Genomic DNA, 23,321 nt, shown 5'->3' with positions numbered 1-23,321 from the left:
CACTGACTAGCAATTAGTTACAGTTGCTAGAAATCCTGCCCATATGCTAACAGTTATCATCTCCATCTGACCATGTTAGGATGTTATTTGTAACTGCACATCCTGCGTCTATTATGGTTCCTTCATCACCTCACACTCTCGCTTCTCTTTGGTTGTGTAATAGTCCCAACTCTTTTTTTTTTTTTTTCCTTTCTCTTGCTGAGTCCTAGTATGATACAGAGTAATCTGATGGGAGAAAAACATTCACTTGTGTCTTTCTCTCCTCCCACACTCATGACTGCAGCAAGCAGCTACAAGCAGCACCAGGAGAAGGAGTGAGAAGGCAGAGGGGATCTCAGGCGTTCCAGGTTCATTTCTGTGACTCACAAGGTAGTGGCATTATTTCCATCACTCCTGAGCCCAGGGAGATCTTGTGTTGCTGCACCTCTCCTGGGCTACCTTACCCTGACTTTTTCTAGATATTTATTGCTCTGCACTGATACTGAGCAACAAGACCTGCTCTGTGATCTATGTAGCAAGGTATCATTTATGCCTTTATTTGCTCTGTGTGTGTGCTTGTGTGTGTCTTTGGCCTCATCACTGGTACCTAGACACATGTCAATGTTCATCTTATAGAAAGGATGTCTGTCTGCTGAGGATGGCAATGCCATCAATAAGGGGGCAGCACGTGCTGAGATAGTAGATGCTCTCTAGTCAATGTGGCATGATTCTTCAATGTACATTTCAAGTGAATGTGTTATGACCATTCAATTTAGATTTTAGTAGATGCATCCAACTGAATGTGACGTGATTAAATAATGTAGATCTCATTTTTTTTTTTTAACACTTCCGTTTTCAAAAATACATTTTTTTAATGTTAACTTGCTGTACTCATTTCAGTTTTTGCACACTTGCACCTTGCTTTTATTTTAAAAAATGGTCACCATGTGTGCTTTACTTGAGACACAGAATAGCAGCTTTTATCCTTTTCTTCTTCTGCGATTCATCGAGGCTGATGTAGTAAAGGATTTGCAGAATGTTCACACAATAAAATGGGTAAACAATTTCTTCAATCATCAAATCACGTGAAAAGCAATCTTCTCTTTACTTATTAATCTGCACATGATTGGATAATTGAAATTATTATTCGCACAGTTTATTATGCTATGTTATGCCATTGTAAACATGCCTTTTAGAAATGGCCCTTTATACTGTACTTCATCGTTGGTTTGTATGCTTGCACATCAATGCTGTCATTACAGATACATCCATATAATAGCTGTTTCTGTATGGTTTTTTTTTCTTTGTTTTACTTTTTTTTATTGTTAAACATTTGAAATTTTAACTGTGATCCAGGGTATTATCACACACACACACACACACACACACACACACACACACACACACACACACACACACACACACACACACACACACACACACACACACACACACACACACACACACACACACACACACACACACACGTTGAACTGGATGGACTGTTGTCTTTTTTCAACCTTAACTACTATGTAACTATATGTACCCAAAGAGAAGTGTAAAATGTGGTCAAGATTTTGCAAATTATTTAAAAATGTATGATATAATAGAAAGATTTAGCTTTATTATGTACATTGTGAGTCTCTTCAATATTTTAGGTGATTAACTACTAGAGAGTGACAGATTTGAGTCACCTGTGCTGTGCATTCAAAGCCCAGGTCTCTTTCAGGTAGGGCATAGCATGAGGTCATGTAATTAGCAGAAGCTATTCCATTCATGCCTCGTTCTTTCATGTGGAAGAGAGTTGTAGTCAATTTATCACAGTATGGCTACATCAGTGACTTTAGCATTTGTGTTCTGCTGTAACATTTTAACAGAGGGGATTCCATTTCTTCGTATTGCATGCAGCTAGATGCGTGTTTCCAAGGAGACGACTGGCCTGCCATCGTACTTACACTCTCTGCCTCCACTATTTTGGCTTTGTGTGTGTGTGTTTTTTTTTTCTACCTCTTTTGTTGTCTGTGCCCATTTTTCTCCTCTTCTAAAGCTAGAGTTTTTCTTGACATCCAATACAGAGCTGATAGCCTTGGGAAATATCCTGGATCTCTTATCTCATCATAAATAAACATATTTAATGCAGGTGACAGTTGCTTGAGGCTGTTTAGTTGCATGGTGTAGGCACTTGTGGGACTGCGTAGTCTATACACCTCCAGACTATGAAATGGATGTGAATTATTGCTCCAAATGAATCCAAATCCTTTATGAAAACCGTAACTTGCTTTTGGTTGGTTATTTCACATTTGACATAAAGGAGTAACTATATAAACTGCTGTTGGGTGTTGGGTAGTAGAACAGCACCACGTTTTGTAGGTGGTAATGGGGAACTTAATATTACCCATCATAACAAAGGTACAAACAAGTTGGGGTTAGTGGAAATGATTCCGGGCTATGGTGTACCATGGGTTTGGCACATTATTAAAATATCACCCCTGTTTCATGTGTGCTGAAGTGCAGCTTCCCAATGACAGCACTTAGCTGCAGGGAGGCTGTAAACCGTCACCTTTGTAGTGTTGTTCAACACCTTCATGCATATTCCTATGCTGGAGAAGGCTGCAAGTATACATCAGCCCAAATGCATAGCTATGGTTTAGAACAATATAAATATATATATATATATATATATATATATATATATATATATATATATATATATATATATATATATATATATATATAAACACAATTATTATTATTAATAATAATAATATATTTTTAGCAGGCTGTCATTTCATAGTGTATTTTGTTATCCTTTTAACATTTACAAAATGCAATCAATTTGGTAATACATCAGTGATAACCCTTTGTCAGATATAATTTATTATAGAAGCTATTGGGTATATATAGTACAGTTGTGGTAAAGCACTGTGTTCATAGGCTTTATTAATTCCCACAATAAATTATTTAAGCTTGCTTACCAGTGTCTGTAAAATGATGTATGATATGTGAAAGAAAAAGGTTTTCTGGTAGTGTTGAAGTAATGCAACAGCATTGTATCATTATTACCATGACAATTGATGTTCCTGGAGCTCTATAAATCTGCATATGATGTAGACTTCATAGCTGAATTATTCTCTCTATAAAGGTGGAGTATTTTTATGAAAATCTATGTACTGAACTTTTTTTTTTTTTTTTTGTTATTTTTGATTTACAGTAAGTATTGTCAGTTTATTTGGAAAGGTTTTTGAGCCTTCTGCCCGCCCCAGATCCAACCCCCCCCCCCCAACCCCCCATATCAGCCTTTTGTAACCTTTTTGACACGGAGGAAACCTTGAAATATCTTACTGGTCCCAGAGAACCCCTGCTAATAATTAATATAGCTAAAGCTCATTGTACATTAGTGTGATGGTCACTGGGAAGAATGTATAAGTAACGCTGTTTGATGAAATCCACCACCAAGCACCAACACTTAGCATATGCTTCTTATCAGATAGCATGGACCAAAAAATTATAATGGTCAAAAAAGCACAAAATAACCCAGCATCCAAGATAGGCGGTGGCTTCTCAGCAGCAGCTCCAAATGGATTGGGAATAAAAAAAAAATGAACAAGCATAGTGAGGCCTGCTAACATTTAAATCCTTTTATTTAAAAAATATAAGAAGTACCTTTGATGAGTTGTAAACAGGCAGAAATGATTAAAAAACCAGCAGACTATCAGCTCGTGAGAAAGAAACGCAGTGAGTAACAGCTAAGCAAGCGTGATGTCTTCAGTAACAGCCAATACCGACGCGTTTAGTCATCAGTGATGTCTTCCCAGGGCAGGCCGAACTTTAGATACCTATCTGAACATATCTGACATTCAATGTGCCCTGGGTTGCCGGGCTATTTTGTGCTTTTATGATCATTATAATTTATGATCCATGCTATCTGGTAAGAAGCATATGCTAAGTGTTGGTACTTGGTGGTGGATTTCTTCAATCAACTAATTTTTTGCACTTTATGGACACTCTTGTTTATTATTGAAAAATACTTTTTCATTGAAAGGACTTTTTATGTTCACCTAACACTGGATTTTGCACCTATTTCATTATATCACTTTCATATGATTGATTTTTTTCAAAGATACATTTTGCTCATAATTTATTCACTGCATGTTGTTTTCATGCCACATTATTTGCCATATGATTATTCATGATTGCACTATTTGGATTTAGCGCCGCTTCCTATTTATATTGATCATTTACAGCTTTTTTTCCTGTTTTATACTGGGTAGAATGTGCCTTACACTTGTGGTCTTTGGGTAAAAATCAGCTCCTAGCTACAAAGATCATTGTTGTCAGTGATCACTTATCTGAGAGGCAGAATTTGTTCATTGCCCAAGGAACCCCTAGCAATTTCTGGATGAACCCTAGGATGCCATGGAACCCTGGTTGAGAAAGGCTGCTCTAACTAATATCTGCCCAATAATCAGATGGCCTTTACCATGGCATACAGCAACACAAGGAAAACCAATTTTCATGTCCCTCAAAGCTACTGAAAACTGATTTCTGATCAATTGCAATGGATCGTCTCATACTGTTTTATTAAAAGACCCTTCTGTACATCAAGAAGAGATATCTTGGTGCTTGGTGGGTCCTACAGACTGAGTTTTTTCCTGGATTCTTATCTTTTTTGAATACTCCAGCATTAAAATCGTACTGACTTTGCTCTTGCTTACCCGAAAGTTTTGGCTTTCCCTTCCTACCTTTTCATGCTTAGACACCCCCTTTACATAAAATAAATACATAAACATGACATAGACTGTCGGGCAATATAACTGCAGCTCCTAGGAGAAATTCGTTTAATGGATTGCTGGGAAACAGTTGGGCACAAGTATACCATGATAGATATTAGCTGTATTTGATGCTTGTGTTTACATCGGAACAGACAAAACTGTTATGCTCTTGGTTTACATCCAATGATGTAAACTTATAAACTCTTAATTAAAAGAAAATATTGTAGCATGTGTACGATGTGTGAGTAAGCAAACTGTTTCCATAGCAAATTGATATCTACTTGTTTTTTTTGTCACTCCTTTCATAGAACAGTAAGGCCCATATCATACGTGCAATCCTGTTGCTGGTTAGAACATGTGTTTCTGGTTAGAACATGCTAGCAGCACAATCACTATGGAGGACAATTGTGGGCAATGCAACACTTTCCTGTTTGCATGTGTTGCTCTCTCACCAACTGGGTAAGTGAGATATCACTTTCGCTGGTGGTTTACATTCTGCAGTGTTTTCGGCAAAGGGAGAGTAACGTACTCACCCAGCCAGCGAGGGAGCAACATGCCCTGCACATTTTGCAGCCCTATTTATAGCAAGTTTTCACCAGTGAAACAGTCTTCAGGATGACATGGACCTAATACTGGTGGAAATACTGAGAATTTTGCATAGAGGTATGGACCTGTATAACCAATCTGATTTTACTTTTTTCTTGTCCTGTACTAGCCAACTGCTATAGTTGGAACTAATTGGATACTTTAGGTAACACCGACACCTTTTTTTTATGTTTTTAATGAGCCCTTTAATTCGTTTTCAGACATACATAGTTAGTCAGGTTGAAAAAAGACACAAGCCCATCTAGTTCAACTTATAAAAAAAACAAAAAAACAAAACTATACAATGCAATGTATACAAACCTATACTCACAGGTGATTGAGAGGAAGGCAAAAAAACACAGCAAAGCATGATCCATGTTGCTCCAGTGGAAAAAAAAATCCTTCCTGATCCCCCAAGAGGCAATCGGATGTTCCCTGGTTCAACTTTACCTATAAATGTTAGTACCCAGTTATATTATGTACATTTAGGAATTAATCTAGGCCTTTTAAAAGCAATCTACTGAGCTGGCCAGAACCACATCAGGAGGGAGTCTATTCCACATTTTCACAGCTCTTACTGTGAAGAAACTTTTCCGTATTTGGAGATAAAATATGTTTTCCTCTAGATGTAAAGAGTGCCCCCTTGTCCTCTGTGATGACCCTAAAGTGAATAACTCAACACCAAGTTCACTATATGGACTCCCTATGTATTTGTACATGTTGATCATATCCCCCCTTGATTTTCTCTTCTCAAGAGAGAATACAATCATTTCCTCTAATCTTGCCTCATAGCTGAGCTCCTCCATGCCTCTTATTAGTTTTGTTACCCTTCTCTGCACTTTCTCCAGTTCCTCGATTTTCTTTTTGAGAACTGGTGCCCAAAACTGAACTGCATATTCCAGATGAGGTCTTACTAATGATTTGCACAGGGGTAAAATGATGTTTCTCTCTCCAGAGTCCATACTTCTCTTAATACAAAAAAAAAGAACTTTGCTCGCTTTGCAAACGACAGCTTGGCATTGCATGCTATTATTAAGCTTATCACCTACCAAAACCCCCAGATCCTTCTCCTCTATGGATTCCCCCAGTTGTACTCTCCCTAGTATGTATGATGCATGCCTCTCCTTAGCCCCCAAGTGTATGACTTTACATTTATCAAAATTAAACTTCATTTGCCATATAGTTGCCCAATTAAACAGTGCATTGAGGTCAGCTTGTAAGTTGGAGACATCCTGTAAGGACGCTATTTCAACTGCATAGCTTGACATCATCTGCAAAGACTGAAATCGTAATTTTAATCCCAGACCCTATATAAATTATAAAGATTATAAAAAGTAAGGGTCCAAACACTGAACCTTGGGGTACACCACTAATAAATTTAAACTATTCAGAGTAAGAATCATTAACTACTACTCTCTGAATTCAGTCTTTTAGACAGTTTTCTATCCATTTACAATCTTAATTTTCCAAGCCTATAGACTTTACCTTACACATTAGCCGTGTGTGGGGAACTGTGTCAAACACTTTTGCAAAATCCAAGTATACTACGTCCACAGCCACCCCTCTGTCCAAGGTTTTACTTACCTCCTCATTAAAAGAAATCAGGTTTGTTTGACAACTTCTGTCTTTCATGAATCTATGCTGTCTGTTGCTTATGTGTTTAAGATGAATTTACCCTATCTACGACGTCAGTCCAAAAACTGGCCAAGCCTTAACCCTAGTACACACGGCTGAACGTTGGATGGCATCAGCAGGTTCAAAAGAAACCGGCGGACATCTGGTCCGTGTGTACTGGAGTCAATCCGACAGAAGCCAGTCATTCAACCGGTTTCTGTCGAAGGAGTATGATAGAAAAAGGTCTTCCGATTGGCTCCTGATCAGCATTCTCAACTAATGACTGAGAGCACTGATTGGAGTGTTCTGGCGGGGGAAGGGAGGGGATTCCCCCTGTCCGAACACAATAGAACAGCAAGGGAGATTGCTGTACTAACGTTGGAGAGTTAGTACAGCGGCTGCTCGTGAGCTGTCAGTTTTTTTTAGTTTAGCCCTGCTGGGTTAAAAGGAAAAAACTACTTAGGCTTAAATGCGGTCCTAAACATTTTCCCATTGTTTGCGACCACCGAAATTAGCTAATTACATAAGACATTAGGGAACTTCTCCAAGTTTGCTAACCAAAAATGTTCCACTATAACTACAGCTTACACATAGATTAATTGCTAATTCCCACACTGATCCTTTCCAAATTCAGTAATGATTCTGTAGTCAACTGGAAGTTATTACTTAATTGCAAGTTACTGAACATAGCTTATTGAGGCATATAGTTGCAATTTTTCTATTGAATTCCGTGACTAGAAAATGCAATAGAAAAATGCAATTCAAAGATAAATATTACTTATTTCAGAAGTTCATTGAACTCCTAATATAAGAGTTTATAAATACAGTGTAAATAAATAAATAAAGTGTAAACAGCTGTATCTTCTAAAAAAAAGTATACCCAAAACATTTTTTATCTGGAACAAAACTTTGGCAATGCAAAAAGTAAGAAATAAACCCCCATAAAAACCCCATTTTGCATTTATTTTTTGCATTGTGTAAACAGCCACCTATATGCAAACTGTAATGATTTTGGGTCAATTTAGATTTAATCTTCTGTGTGCCTTTCTAAACTGATGGTTTATAATCCTCGCTGTTTACTATTTATAAAAAATCATTATTATACAAACAAGCGAATAAATGTCCCCCCCCCCCCCCCCCCCAGACGTGAGATCCACTGAGAATTGTTCTCTAAGGCCTGGATCACACTTGCAATTTCTGATGCAACTTGTACAACATGAAACTGCATGACAATGGAAACAGCATTGTTTTTAATGGTGGCCCTTCATATCCATGCAGCACAACTGCGATGTGAGCTTGGGGAAGGGTTCTGTGCTACTTTGGTGTGAGGTTGTGCGATTTTCTGGCCCATTGACTTGAATGGGAACATATCAAAAACTCACGTAGATGCGTTTTTGATATACGATTGTGGAGCGTTTTTTGCTGAAGAGTTCTGTCAAAGGTGATAGTAATAGTAAAAGTAGTAGTAGTCGTGTCCAAAAATGCAGAAAACTAAAATCGCATGACAACTGAAAAGTACTTGCACACAAGTTGCACAACACCTGCACTGCATAATTACACCTGTAATCCCATTCAAAACTCATCGTACTAATGTGAACCAGGCCTAAAGCAGGGCATTAGCAGAAGCAGTTTGTCTTCAGACTTTCTGTCCAATCAAAACTTTGTATGGCTTTACTGAATAGCCAGAAATAATGGTTGATTAGTGTCATTCTATTGTGTGTGTATGTTGGACTGGGCCATGGTCTCCCTCCCTCCGAGCCTCCAGCCAGTTGCAGTTTCCCTAACCTCCCACAGTGACTTTCAGCTCCTATAGTATCCCCCTACCTCCCATAGTGGCTTATAGTGCCCCTTCAAATTCCCACAGTACCCCCCATTTCCCTAATAGCCCCCGGCACTCACAGTACCCCCCACCCTTCAGTCCCCCCTAAATTGCTGTAGAGCCTCCAGCCCCCACAAAGCTCTATACTGTAGTCTCCTACATTGCCTTGCAAAGCCCCTAGTCTCCTGGAGAGTCCCCATACATCACAGTTGCTCTCAGCTCCCTCCAGAAACCCCATCCCCTGCAAGGTCACCCTGCCCCATTCAGCATTTAAATATATATTTTCTATGTATTCCCAAACTTTTATTGTATAAGTATATTTTTTTTTCCTTTTTAATATTATGCCATGGAAGGTTTTAGAAAAATCATTTGACCCCTGGTCTCAATAAGTCTGTCATAGAGAAAGATGGCCTGGCAAGAGTGCCAAGATAAAGATACAGATGGACCCTACTTTGTTTAGAGTCCATGACTTGAAGGTAATGATTACATTTTTTATAGGAGTCTAACTATGTCTGCCACTTTCCTTTTCAAAATATATGTATATATATATATATATATATATATATATATATATATATATATATCCATATCTCTTTTATTTTGTATGTTTGGCATCATGCCTCTCACAGTTTTCTTAAAGTTAAGTTCCAGGTATAGTTTGTGTTGCATAATTATATTGGTCTAGCTAGACAAATAAAACTCTGGGATGCCTGTGGATGCTGGAAATGACTGTAGTAGTCACCACTACAGCAGCGAACATTGCGGTCTTCCAGGTCCTGTGCAGGACTGGTGCAAGAATTTTTGCCGCCCTAGGCAAAAAAAAAATTGCCGCCCCCCCATATGCTTTCCCACCCCCCATCCCAAGTTGCTGAAGGGGTTAAAACCAGTGGCGGCTGGTGCTCCATCGGTTGGGGGGGCGGCAGACGGACCTGGCCATGGACCCCCCCCCCCTCACTCCAGAGTCCAGTCCACATCATATCCCTCCCGGGCGCCAGTTCTCTTACCTTTTTCCTCCGGACGGCGACGGCTTACCCCTCAGTCTCCTCCATGTCCCCTCTCAGCGGCGGTCTCCTCCCTCCTCCACCAATAGGATGCCTTCTTCTTTGGCCAATTGGGAAACAGGTCTCAGGACCCGCTTCCTGATCGTCCTGGAGGAGAATCAGTGTGACAATTGGAAATATTAATTTGCTATTGTTACACAATTGGGTGGGCTCAGGGCGCAGTGCTATGCGCCCCGAGCACACCCTTTTTTGAAGCCTATTAGAGCCTCTGGCTCTAATCATGTGCTTAAAAAAAAAAACATCATTGGAATCCATGCATCTGGCGCCCTGCATGTAGATTAGGGGGCTGGACCCATGAATGGGGGCGGTGCCCCTGCGCCCCTAATGGATGGGCCGGCCGCCACTGGTTAAAACCCCTTCAGTGACTTATGGTAAGTCACTTACCTTGGGTCAGGCTCGGCAGGTGCCCCTGCTAAGTTGCGCCCTAGGCGGCTGCCTAGGTCGCCTTACTGATAGCGCCGGCCCTGGTCCTGTGCTGAGTAGCTGCCGCGTTGCATAGTAATCACGGGGAGTTGCTCACTGGGCTTAACTGCCATTCAGAGAATGTTTTGCATTGTTGTCAATTAATAGAAAGTGTTCTTTGATTGGACAAGGTGGAGCGGTGGGGTGTTGATGTTTTGTTGCTGGGTTTTTAATCGGGGATCCTGATATTACCAGTGATTTCTATTGCAGGCTGATAAGCCACTGCATTTAAAATAACAGCACCATTTTCAGCTTGCAATGTGTGCTCCTTCATTAGACTGCTTGGTCACTTATCAGTTCTATCATACAGACAATGCTGCTAAATGTGAGGTAGTGCTTTAACCCCTTGGCGCCGGCCATATGCAAATATGTGGCCTCTCGGTGCCTAGTTTTTAGGGCAGAGGGGGTGCATATTTGCATGAATTGCTGTGCTGAGAGTATGCGCCCTGCACGCTCCCAGCACAATTACCATCCCCTAACTGAAAGCAACGAGCGATCGGGAGTTTTCGGATCATGTGACCGCCATGACAGCCAATCACGGGATCTTAAGCTGCACCCCGCCTTCTGGCATCATAACCCGCTTAAAGGGCCAGGAACTGACAGCGCTAAGAGGTTAAGCATAATACACATGGGCTGAATGTCAGGTGACATCAGCTGGTTCAATAAAAACCGGCCAACATTCAGCCCATATGTACGCCAGCCGGTCCGACAGAAGGCCCCCATTCGCGTGCATGCTGGAAAACCAGCAGCCGATCGGCTCCCCATCAGTGCTCTCAGCCAATGACTGAAGTGTTCAGAGCACAATAAGTGGGGGAGATTGCTGTACTAACATCGGATTGTTAGTACAGCGGCTCTGACTCGAGCTGTCAAGTTTTTTTTTTTGCTTTTAGTGTTGTCAGCCGGCAACAGGAAGTGCTAGTATACGCCAGATCTCCAGATAGGAAATTTTGCAACAGATTCACCAAAAACTATCTGATTATCTGTTGAAAACCAGATTTATGGTTTGCATACACTTAAGCTGGCTAAGTTGTTTTACACAGAGCTATTGGTGCATGCATTGTGGGATATTACAGCGAACATGTCATGATTTAAAATGATTTAACATTGTATATTACACACTAGAGAAATATGTTATGTCCTAGATCTGATAAGGCTTTTCGCATTTAGGCATGGTCTATTTTGAGAGCGTGATGCCCTAGACAACCATCCCCACCACTTTTATAATTAATCATATTGCTGAGGAAATGTTAAATGTCTCTATTGGCTTCAGCATTCTGTCTGCTTTGTATGCAGAGCCCATGTTTAGCTGTGTAGCCCTTTTAAAAAGTCTGAAGGGAAGGATGATAAAGCATGTAAGATGTCTTACAGAGTGTCATAATTCCATTTAGCAGAATCTGTGTACCCTCTTCAACTCTCCAGTGGGGCTTACCCAGTCTCCACTTATGGCCAGAAAATGCAAAAGTGTCAATAGAAGTTGTTACTATGGGGTAGATTTACTAAAACTGGTACAACCAGAATCTGGTGCAGCTGTGCATGGTAGCCAATCAGTTTCTAACTTCAGCTTGTTCAATAAAGCTTTGGCAATAAAACCTGGAAGCTGATTGGTTTCTATGCAGAGCTGCACCAGATTTTGCACTCTCCAGTTTTAGTAAGTAACCCCTATAAGACTTTGCTGCTGTCTCCTCTCTTAGGCTGAACTTTGTTTTTTTCTTCTGTCACCTTGAATACGCACTATCCTAGGCAGTTTGGAAAGAGATTCCCCTTGGGGTGGGACTTTTAAGGCACGGATAAATGTATCACTTACAATAGACATGTATAATTAAATACATTTATTGAAAAAAAAAAAAAAAACAAGTACAAAACATAGATTAAAAACATATGGCAGGTTGTCTACAATACATAGGGTCAAGAGGCAGAAACAGATACCGCTGTACTGAAGGTATATGCCCAACGCGTTTCAGAGATACAGCAGAGTTCCTTCTTCAGGGGCAACCTTTAAATGGCGGCATATACCTTCAGTACAGCGGTATCTGTTTCTGCCTCTTGACCCTATGTATTGTAGACAACCTGCCATATGTTTTTAATCTATGTTTTGTACTTGTTTTTTTTTTTTTTTCAATAAATTTATTTAATTATACATGTCTATTGTAAGTGATACATTTATCCATGCCTTAAAAGTCCCACCCCAAGGGGAATCTCTTTCCAAGTTCTATATTACGGGATGTGGCACATTTAGGTGTGATTTCACATGAGCATACATTATGTATCCTAGGCAGTTAACCGCAAGCATCTTTTCGTAATTTAGTTCTAAATCCTTGCTCAGGGGTCTTCAATCCTGTTGTTCAGGAACTACAATTCCCATCATGCCTAGTCATGTCTGTGAATGTCAGAGCTTTACAATGCCTCATGGGATATGTAGTTCCTCAACAGCTGGAGGGCCGTAGTTTGAGGATCCCCGTCCTAGCTACCTTCTCTTTTATTAGAGTGCGTGAGTTTATTTATTTAAGAAAAAAAAAAGACTACAGCACTCCATCCCACCTCTGTCCCATGCAAAAGTCACTGAGAAGCTCCAGCCACAGAAACAGCACCATGGACAGCTCCAAGCTTCCTCTGTTTTAGCCCAACAAAGTTCTTTCTTTAAAGGAATGTTTAGACAAAACAAATCTTTGACTTTTATCCCATGTGTATAATAACCAGCTATGTGATTTGGAAAAACAAAAAGGAAAATTAAAGTTTGTCCTTATGTTTTAACTGCATGCTGAGGCTGTTAATCCGTGACTCTTGTCAAGTTTAATTTTTAAAGATCCCTTAAGCAGGTTTTAATGTGATTATCCCTCATAGACAACTCTAGATAAGATCACCCAAAAAGGATTTAAAACTCAAATCCCCAAGAAATGTGAACAGTCTGTTAACCCCCATCATCCCTAGACAATGCAGATGTGCTGGCATACACAAAATGAGAAAGAGTTTTTAAAGTGGTATTAAACCCAAAAGCAAACATTTATTATATTGCAGCTTAACCGTTCTTAGATGTGATGGCTGAATTTGTTTTCTTTTTTAGGTTTTCTTTCTTCTTTTTTCATCTAGTGATCCAGCCAGAAAGTCTTTTGTTTTTTAAAAGAATAATCTCTCCTGCAGATGTTTCAATTTACAGGGATGAGACAAATAATTCATCAATGACAGGGGTGCTTAGAATGATCAGCTTTTATTTATGTGAAACCTTTATTCCAAAAGAAAAAAAAAAAAACAGTTTACTGTAACTGATTATAAAGTGTGAGCTGGAGTTTGACAAAATTGTTTTAGTGTATTTAAATCCGCTAGTTCGTTTAACACCACCCTCCCTCCCAGACTGACAATGCTGCTGTCTGCTGTGCCCCCTGTGCTCTTTCATCCAGAGCGGGGGCACTCTAATATAGGAGCTGTCTTACTGGCCAGATCACTAAGTAAAAACAGAGGCAAAAAAGCCTAAAAAAAATAAAACGTATGCAACCACCACATGTAGAAAATGGTAAGTGAGAGAGCACAGGAGCTTATCGGTTTTACATGCCAAATCATTTTTTAATCTTTTAATTTTTTAATGTATGCACATTTTCCACACTACACAGCCAGACTCATAATATATTTGATTTTTTAATAAGTTATTTATTTTCCTGCTTCAGCTTCTTATGTCCCCTCTCTGCTTCCTAACTTCTCATTGGAGAATGAATCTTCATCATCGTCATCTCTGCCTGGTACTAAAGCAGTACAGCTGACCCAGAAAGTAGTAATGCTAAACCATGAAGAAGATGTTCCTGACTAACAAATGACAAATACTTTGGCAAGCTTTGACTTTTAAATAGGTTTTCATAGATTTCCAAATCTTATAGATGTAGATATACATTCACCGGCCACTTTATTAGGGTACACTTTTCTAGTACCATGTTGGAACCCCTTTTGCCTTCAGAACTTCCTTAATTCTTTGTGGCATAGATTCAACAAGGTGTTGGGGACATTCCTCAGAGATTTTGGTCCATATTGACATGATAGCATCACCTAGTTGCTGCAGATTTGTCGGCTGCACGTTCCACCACATTCCAAAGGTGCTCTATTGGATTGAGATCCGGTGAGTGTGGAGGCCATTGGAGTTTAGTGACCTCATTGTCATATTCAAGAAACCAGTGATGAGATGATTGGAGCTTTGTGACATGGTGCATTATCCTGCTGGAAGTAGCCATCAGAAGATGGGTACACTGTAGACATAAAGGGATGGGCATGGTCAGCAAAAATACTCAAGTAGGCCATGGCATTTAAATGATGCTCAATTGGTACTAAGGGGCCCAAATTGTGCAAAGAAAATATCCCCCACACCATTACACCACCACCAGCCTAAACCGTTGATACAATGCTTTCATGTTGTTTTCACCAAATTCTGACCCTACCATCTGAATGTTGCAGCTGGAATCAAGACTCATCAGACCAGGCAACGCTTTTCCAGTCTTCTATTGTCAATTTTGGGTGAGCCTGTGCAAATTGTAGCCTCAGTTTCCTGTTCCTAGCTGACAATAGTAGCACCCGGTGTGGTCTTCTACTGTTGTAGCCCATCTTCTTCAAGGTTCGATTTGTTGTGCGCTCAGATATGGTATTCTGCATACCCTGGTAGTAATGAGTGGTTATTTAAGTTTTTTCCATTCTCCTCTGACCTCAACAAGGCATTTTTGTTCACACTACTGCCACTCACTGGATATTTTCTCTTTTTTGGACCATTCTCTGTAAAACCTAGAGATAGTTGTGCAAGAAAATCCTAGTAGATCAGCAGTTTTTGAAATACTCAGACTAACTCGTCTGGCACCAACAACCATGCCACGTTCAAAGTCACTTAAATCCCCTTTTATTTCCCATACTGATGCTCGTATTGAACTTTAGCAAGTTGTCTTTACCACGTCTAGATGCCTAAATGCATTGAGTTGCTGCCATGTGATTGGTTGATTAGCGATTTGAGTTATCAAGCAACAGAATAGGTGTACCTAATAAAGTGGCCAGTAAATATATATATATATATATATATATATACAAATATACACACTATATTACCAAAAGTATTGGGACACCTGCCTTTGCACACACATGAACTTTAATAGAATCCCAGTCTTAGTCCGTAGGGTTCAATACTAAGTTGGCCCACCCTTTTCAGCTATAACAGTTATAACTCTTCTGGGAAGGCTGTCCACAAGGTTTAGGAGTGTGTCTATAGGAATGTTTGACCATTCTTCTACTCACCTCATATGTGAGGTGAGTCAGGCACTGATGTTGGAGAGAAGGCCTGGCTCACAGTCTGCGCTCTAGTTCACCCCAAAGGTGTTCTTTCGGGTTGAGGTCAGGACTCTGTGTGGGCCAGTCAAGTTCCTCCACCCCAAACTTGCTCATCCATGTTTTTATGGATCTTGCTTTGTGCACTGGTGCACAGTCATGTTGGAACAGGAAAGGGCCATCCCCAAACTGTCCCCACAAATTTGGGAGTATGAAATTGTCCAAAATGTCTTGGTATGCTGACACCTTAAGAGTTCCTTTCACTGGAACTAAGGGGCCAAGCCCAACCCCTGAAAAACAACCCCATACCATAATCCCCCTTTGACCAAATAATTTGGACCAGTGCACAAAGCAAGGTCCATAAAGACATGGATGAGTGAGTTTGAGGTGAAAAAACTTGACTGACCTACACAGAGTCCTGACCTCAACCCGATAGAACACCTTTGAGATGAATTAGAGCGGAGACTGCAAGCCAGGCTTTCTCTTCAACATCAGTGCCAAACCTAACAAATGCGCTTTTGGAAGAATGGTCAATCGTTCCCATAGACACACTCCTAAACCTTGTAGACAGCCTTCCCAGAAGAGTTGAAGCCGTTATAGCTGCAAAGGGTGGGCCAACTCAATATTGAACCCTACGGACTAAGACTTGGATGCTATTAAAGTTAATGTGTGTGTAAAGGCTGGCGTATCAATACTTTTGATAATATAGTGTATATATCTACGTACACTCACACACAATATCTCTCTCTCTCTCTATATATATATATATATATATGTATAGTGTGTATGTATATATAAATAAATAAATATATATATACGGTATATATAATTATATTATTAATTGTAAATATTTTATTAATAATTTATTATTTATTTAATATTATTCACAACAATAGACAGCAGCAATAACTGCCCATCATGGCTAAAAGCCATAAACATCATCCTTAACTTTCCAGGCATGTAATATGGAAAGACTAAGTGACAGATTTCTATTTTCCAGTGTGCTATAAAATCTGACTGACAGCAGTTTTGAGATCAGTGACACAGCATGTCATGTCTTATATGAACTGAATCGGTCACCTTCCATGTGAAAACTGCGAAGTGTGGCCAGTCTCAGTAAGAGCGGCCAAAAAGTGTCACTTTCCATATTCGTATCCACCCAGGTGCACTTTGATGCTAACTCTAAGCAAAATGCTGACTACATGGATGAACTACATACTGTATGTATTTCATATAAACTGATACAGCTGTCAAAAGATTATTAATTATTAGTTCAGCCAGGCTTGTGATTCACACATCTCTGCCACATACTTCAAAGCCAGAGAAGAGATGCTAGGAGCAGCTAAAAAGCTAAACCAGCAAATGGTGGTGCCACCTGCATAGATATATTGAATAATAAGGCTGGCTGAACAGCATTACAAATCCGTTGGCTAGTAAAACTGTTTACATACTTGTAAATCCAATTCAACTGCGTGTTTAGCTGTTTGGCTAGAAATCTATTTTAAAGCTAATTCCACTGGCATCTGATATATGACCTGTATGCATTGATCCAGCCACAAGACCCTGTAGAATTGTGTTGGAACCGCATAGAATTACATAGTCTTCTGAAACTAATACGTTTTAAAATCCTATAAGCATCGATTCTGATATCTCTGAATAGCTAATAAATGAATATATAGAGTATTTCTCAAACAAAACCCAGTACTGTTTGCTTTTTCCATTTTCTGAGTGCTCTATAGCGAATGGCAATGCATCAGCCTGTAAAATGAAGTGTTTGTTGAGGGGAGATTTATGTATATAAATCAAGTTTGCTATAATGCAGGAGACAGACCCTCTCTATTTAATGGCAGGCAGCAGTCTCATCACAGGGACAAGCAGAAATCTAATCTGACATCTGTAGCTCCTCCACAGGGATAATCCTAAATACTTGTGACCTGCCACACACTAGGACTGTGCTTAGCCTGTTCTTTTAGGCATGTCACTTACAGCCAAGATTGCAAAACGTTTATTCCTAATCCCATAATTTTCAAATCCAATTTTGAGAGCAAATCCTAAAAGATCAGTGGGTCACTTGACTTTTCATTGTCTTTTTGTAGACTTGATAAAATGCCAAAAGGGATGTTATCTCTTGATCCCTGTGGCCATTATCAAGGGAATTCCAAGCTAAACTCCAGGCAGATAAAACACCAATAAATGCTGATATATATCTATTAAAAAAATAGCAAAGAACATGCTGACAAAGTGATAAAAGAATGAGCAGAGGGATGAGCTCATTGGTAAGCTGCTGCTTCATTGCTTATTCACAGGCTGGGATCAGAGAGGTGACCGAGCTGTATTACTTCACTACGGTAGAGAAAAGTCAAGTCATCAACCTACCTGTGCTGTCTGCCAGGGTTGTGTAATTCTCAGTACTGGATGAACAGAAATACAAATCCTATGGCAGGGAAAGCAGCTCCCAAATTTGCATTTTAATTGTGGGGTTGATTTACTAAAGGCAAATACGGTAATTGCTCCAGAGCAGAATAAATGAGCAGAAGCTCTGCTGACCTCCATCATTTATTCATGTGCAAGCAAAAATGCTCTTTTTTTTTTCCTGGGTATTCTTTGCAAAGTGCAGCTTTACCTTATTTACTAAGTTCTGGAGCAACTGCAAACTTGCAAAGTGCACTGTCTATTTGCCTTTAGTAAACCAACCCCATGTATATTTAGCTGAAGCTCAGCTTTAAAATGAATCTTCCCTCGCTGGTTGAGATTATATTACTATTATTCTTTCAACTTAACATTTATGTATTGGAAAAGGCTTTTCATTTTCTAAAATGTAAAGAATATAGAAAGAGTAAGCTATTTTGGAGGTTCAAATAAATTAAAAGGACACACTAATCACAGAATCAGTCAATGCATCCACCCAGCGCCAATGCCAGAAAATGAGTGTGGTGTTAAATAAAAAAAAACAACACATAAACTACAAACAACAGCCACTATAAAGAGAAAACAATTTCAAAAACACAATATGCCAGATGATAGTCCAGTCCAGCATTAGCAGCGCTTAAATGCAACTACCCTTAAAATTGCACATAGACAGAAATAAACGTCCATTATGTAGAAAGTCCATAATGACGTAAATTGATGGTAGGTTAAAGTGACAGAGGTGATAAATGTGGTCGGGAAGGAATATACTTCAACTGAGCCGTCACCACACCTCGTGGATAAAACCCCTCAAAGTAGAACCCACCAAAAACCAATGATAATAGGGCACATAACCTCACATGCACTGACTCAAATAACCACCTCCACTCAGGTAATGATGTGAGTAACTCCGGAGCTGTTTACTGGTTGTGGAGCTGACCAAAAGCCTCCCAATTCCACTCGGTACAACATGAGATGACAAGATCAGGATTAATGGAAAAATGAGCTCGTACGTTTTAAATCTTTATTAATAAACTCTTCCAAATTACAAGCCCCCCTTTAATATTGCATTCACAAGTATTATTAAAAAACAGGCACTTAAGATCCAAAGTAGTAATCCAAGCTAGAGCCGAACCACCTCACTCACCGCCCTCCGTCCGGCGGTGGGGAAGCACCGGTAATAGCTACTGACCGTAATGTCTTAGCTGCGTGGTCACGCCCTAACGTTTTGTAATCAACTTCGTCAGAGGGCCTCAGCAACCAATAATGGAGCTCTATATCCAACTGATCGGGGTACCTTGAGCCCTCTTCACAGAGAAGTCATGCCATACCAGCCATGACCAAGTTCCTGCCAGCCTTACATTTTTTTGGAAAGGCGTCGTACAAGATGGTCACGGGTGAGATTGTGGGGATTTCCCTGTCTTTGTTTTCCCATCTCCTCAACAAAGCTCTAATTGGATTCTGTGCAATAGCACCAAAATACATATTTTCCCTGATTCTCGCCAGAATGTGACATTCATGTGAGATACGTGCGATAACTTACTGCATAAGATCATGCAGTGTTTTCGACTAGATAACGCATGCTAGTTCATAACAAGAGTTTCTTTGTAAATTGCACTTTTTTTTTTTTTTATGTTGTGCGATATGTTAGCACTTGAATGCGATAACATATCACTTAGTGAATTGTGCCCATATTTCTACTTTAAGTGAATCGATTATTTGTACAGTAGATGTTAAAATATACGTAACAGAGGTAAACAGAGTTTAGCAGAGCTTGGAGTTTGGGCTTTTATTTATTTAATTGGCCATAATTGTAGTTTATTCTGGCCATTGAAATAAATAAATAAACGTTGAAGTGCTAGATGCGCCTAGCATTTAGGCCTGTATAACAGAGTGTAAAGCAATATTTAAAGCCTTGGTTTTTTTTTAATAACAAACATGTCACACATAACTGCTCTGTTTAGTGCTTTGCACAGAGCAGCTCAGATCCTCCTCTTTTCGGGTCTCACACTAGTGCTCCTGGCCCCTCCCTCCTGTCGGTTGCCCCCACAGAAAGCAGCTACGCTCCCAACCCATGGCTCTGTGTGTCCATTTACACACCGAGCCATGGCTTGGCCCCTCCCCTCCATTTTCTGATTAGCTTCCTGGCTGTGATTGGCAGAAGCAAGAGCCAATGGCTCCCGCTGCTGCCAAAAGCTAATCAGGAGTGCAAGTCCCCGGAGAGGCAAGGCTCGTATGGACATCGCTGGATCAAGACGAGGCTCAGGTAAGTATTATAAGGGGCTAATATTTGTTTATTGTTTATCTACATCATCCTGCACATGCATCCCAGCAATTCTTTTCATCTGAAATCATTACGTCACGCGTGTGACATCATCACAAACTCTAGTCCCTCCCAAGCTTGTACCCATTGCTAGGTTTTTTTAGAAAATTAATAGGATTGTGCTGCTACAGTACTGTGCTTAAAGGGGTGGCATAATACTAGTGACCTTGGTTAGTAAAACAACTGAAATTCCTTCATGGTTTATCCCACTTAAAATATATCTCCCCTGTCTGTTTTTTGGAATGTTATAAGGCCAGCTGTGCACAGCTTTTTAAATTGAAAGTGGTTGTAAAATCAGAGTAGGATTACTGCCACCATGTAAAGACCTTATTTCGGATCGCCTCCTCTGATCTAAGGGGCTGAGATCCCACTTGGACATCAGTGACCTCCCGCTGCTCTCCTCCTCTGATCTAAGGGGCTGAGATCCCACTTGGACATCAGCGACCTCCTGCCACTCTCTTCCTCTGATCTAAGGTGCTGAGATACCACTCGGATATCAGCGACCTCCCGCTTCTCTCCTCCTCTGATCTAAGGGGCTAAGATCCCACTCGGACATCAGCGACCTCCCGCTGCTCTCCTCCTCTGATCTAAAGGGCAGAGATCACACTCAGACATCAGCGACCTCCCGCTGCTCTACTCCTCTGATCTAAGGGCCTAAGATCCCACTCGGACATCAGCGACATCCCGCTGCTCTCCTCCTCTGATCTAAAGGGCTGAGATCACACTCAGACATCAGCGACCTCCCGCTGCTCTCCTTCTCTGATCTAAGGAGCTGAGATCCCACTCGGACATCAGCGACCTCCCGCAGCTCTCCTCTTCTGATCTAACGGGCTGAGATCCCCCTCAGACATCAGCCAGAACTGCTGTGCTGTCCATTCAGCCCCCCCCCCCCACTATAGCCCTTATATCACGAGAGGAGAGCGGTGGGAGGTCATGAGGCGATCTGAAAGAAGGTATTTAGCAGCATCATTTTAAACAAACATTTACACTGTGTAGTGTACCTCGGTATAACAGAGGGGCTGGCAGTAATCCTACACTGACTGACTAGCTACTAAATACGGCAGGAGGGGAGGAGCAGGGAGGAGATTGCTCACAAAAAGGAGATGACAGGCGAGGAGGGAGTGGGAGAGAGGAGAGACTGCAGGATGGGGGAGGCATGTAAACTGACCACGGTATCATTAATCAGCAGCCATGATTACCGTGGTCAGTTTACATAGGGGAACACAGGAACAGGCAGGATCAATCAGGTTTTTTTACAGCATAGAACGGGACAGATTAGACAGCACAAGCTATATGATGTTTAACCTGCTTTAAAGGAACCGGATCTCTCTTTTTTTTTTTTTTTTTTTTTTTTTTAGGGTTATAACCCCTTTAAGTGATGAATCCATTTCCAGCAGATAGTATAGTAAGTAACAAGGTGATAATCAGTACCAATTGTACTGAAAAACTTCCAATGGCCAGCTAAAAGGTATTCCTAAATGTTTAATCTACCATTCGTGGTTAGACATCTGACTGTCTATGAGCAGCCCAACACAGAAGGAGTTACAGGAGTAATTGGGGTTTATTTACTAAAGTTAAATTACTGTGCACTGCAATTGCACTGCAAATGCACTTGGAAGTGTACTTGGAAGTGCAGTCGCTGTAGATAGAAGAGGAAGATCTGAAATGAGGGGAAGCTCTGCTGATTTCTATCATGCAATCGTGTTCAAGCAAAAATGCTGTTTTTATTTTCCTTGCATATCCCCCTCAGATCTACAGCGACTGCACTTCAAAGTGCACTTGCAGTGCACTTGTAGTACTCAGTGGATTTGCCTTTAGTAAATAAACCCCATTGTTTCAACGAGTCTACTGAACCTTTGTTTAGTTTAAAAACATTCAGTCACATGCAGGTAAATTTACTAGTACCAAAACCAATGAACATAAAATGTAATATTATTGCGGATTCCTCTTTCTTAAATATATAGTCTGTATTATGTTTTTGTTTCAGGGTTTTGGTGGTTTATTATCACTTAGTGATTCCACAAGTAACACACGTCCTTTCCTAGATGAGTTCACTCATTCACTCACTATGCTGTATCTATGCAGGGGCAATGTTTTCAACCTAAGCAGGATCAACAGGTATTTTTTAGTTATTGAACAAATAACAAAACCCTTTAAATGGTAAGCGGAGAAGGATCTGGGTGTTCTAGTAGATCATAAGCCTAATAATAGCATGCAATGCCATGCTGCGGTTTCCAAAGCAAGCAAAGTCTTTTCTTGTATTAACAGAGGCATGGACTCCAGAGAGAGAGATATAATTTTGTCCCTGTACAGATCACTAGTAAGACCTCATCTGGAATATGCAGGTCAGTTTTGGGCACCAGTTCTTAAAAAGGATATCGGGGAACTGGAGAAAGTGCAGAGAAGGGCAATCAAACTGATAAGAGGCATGGAGGAGCTCAGCTATGAGAAAAGATTAGAGGAACTGAATTTATTCTCTCTTGAGAAGAGGAGATTAAGGGGGGGGGATATGATCAACATGTATAAATACATAAGGGGTCCATATAGTGAACTTGGTGTTTATTTGTTCACTTTAAGGTCAACACAGAGGACAAGGGGGCACTCTTTACGTCTAGAGGAAAACAGATTTTGTCTCCAAATACAGAAAGGTTTCTTCACTGTAAGAGCTGTGAAACTGTGGAATAGATTCCCTCCAGAGATGGTCCTGGCCAGCTCACTAGATTGCTTATAAAAAAGGCCTGGATTCTTTCCTGGGTGTACTTAATATAAGTGGGTACTAATATTTATAGGCAAAGTTGATCCAGGGAATATCCATGCTTTGCTGGGGTTTTTTCGCCTTCCTCTGGATCAGCTGCGGGTATAGGATTGTGTATATGGGATTGTATGGTTGGGTTTTCTTTACTGTTTTTTTTTTTGGTGGAGCCAGATGGACTTGTGTCTTTTTTCAACCTGACTAACTATGTAACTATGTAACTATGTATGATTAAAAGACCAAAATAAAGCACACATTAGGA

The 23,321-nt window shown here is 40.3% G+C and overlaps 1 protein-coding gene across 2 annotated transcripts in view; it reads left to right on the top strand.

Moving 5' to 3' along the window:
* Positions 1–237: 237 nt before the first annotated feature.
* GPRIN1 (G protein regulated inducer of neurite outgrowth 1) overlaps positions 238–23,321 on the top strand; it is a 134,388-nt gene continuing 111,304 nt past the window's right edge. The window contains exon 1 of one of the 2 annotated variants that reach the window (XM_082256611.1): positions 238–369. The gene's annotated coding sequence lies outside the window, so the exon portion shown is untranslated. Of the gene's footprint in view, positions 373–23,321 lie in introns of both variants that reach the window. The other variant, XM_082256612.1, reaches the window with a different exon arrangement.

The sequence above is a fragment of the Pelophylax lessonae genome, assembly GCF_965119305.1.
Source record: "Pelophylax lessonae genome assembly, chromosome: 4".
Lineage (NCBI taxonomy): Eukaryota > Metazoa > Chordata > Amphibia > Anura > Ranidae > Pelophylax > Pelophylax lessonae.
Note: the sequence above shows the minus strand (reverse complement) of the source record. Positions and strands in the feature narration are given on the sequence as shown.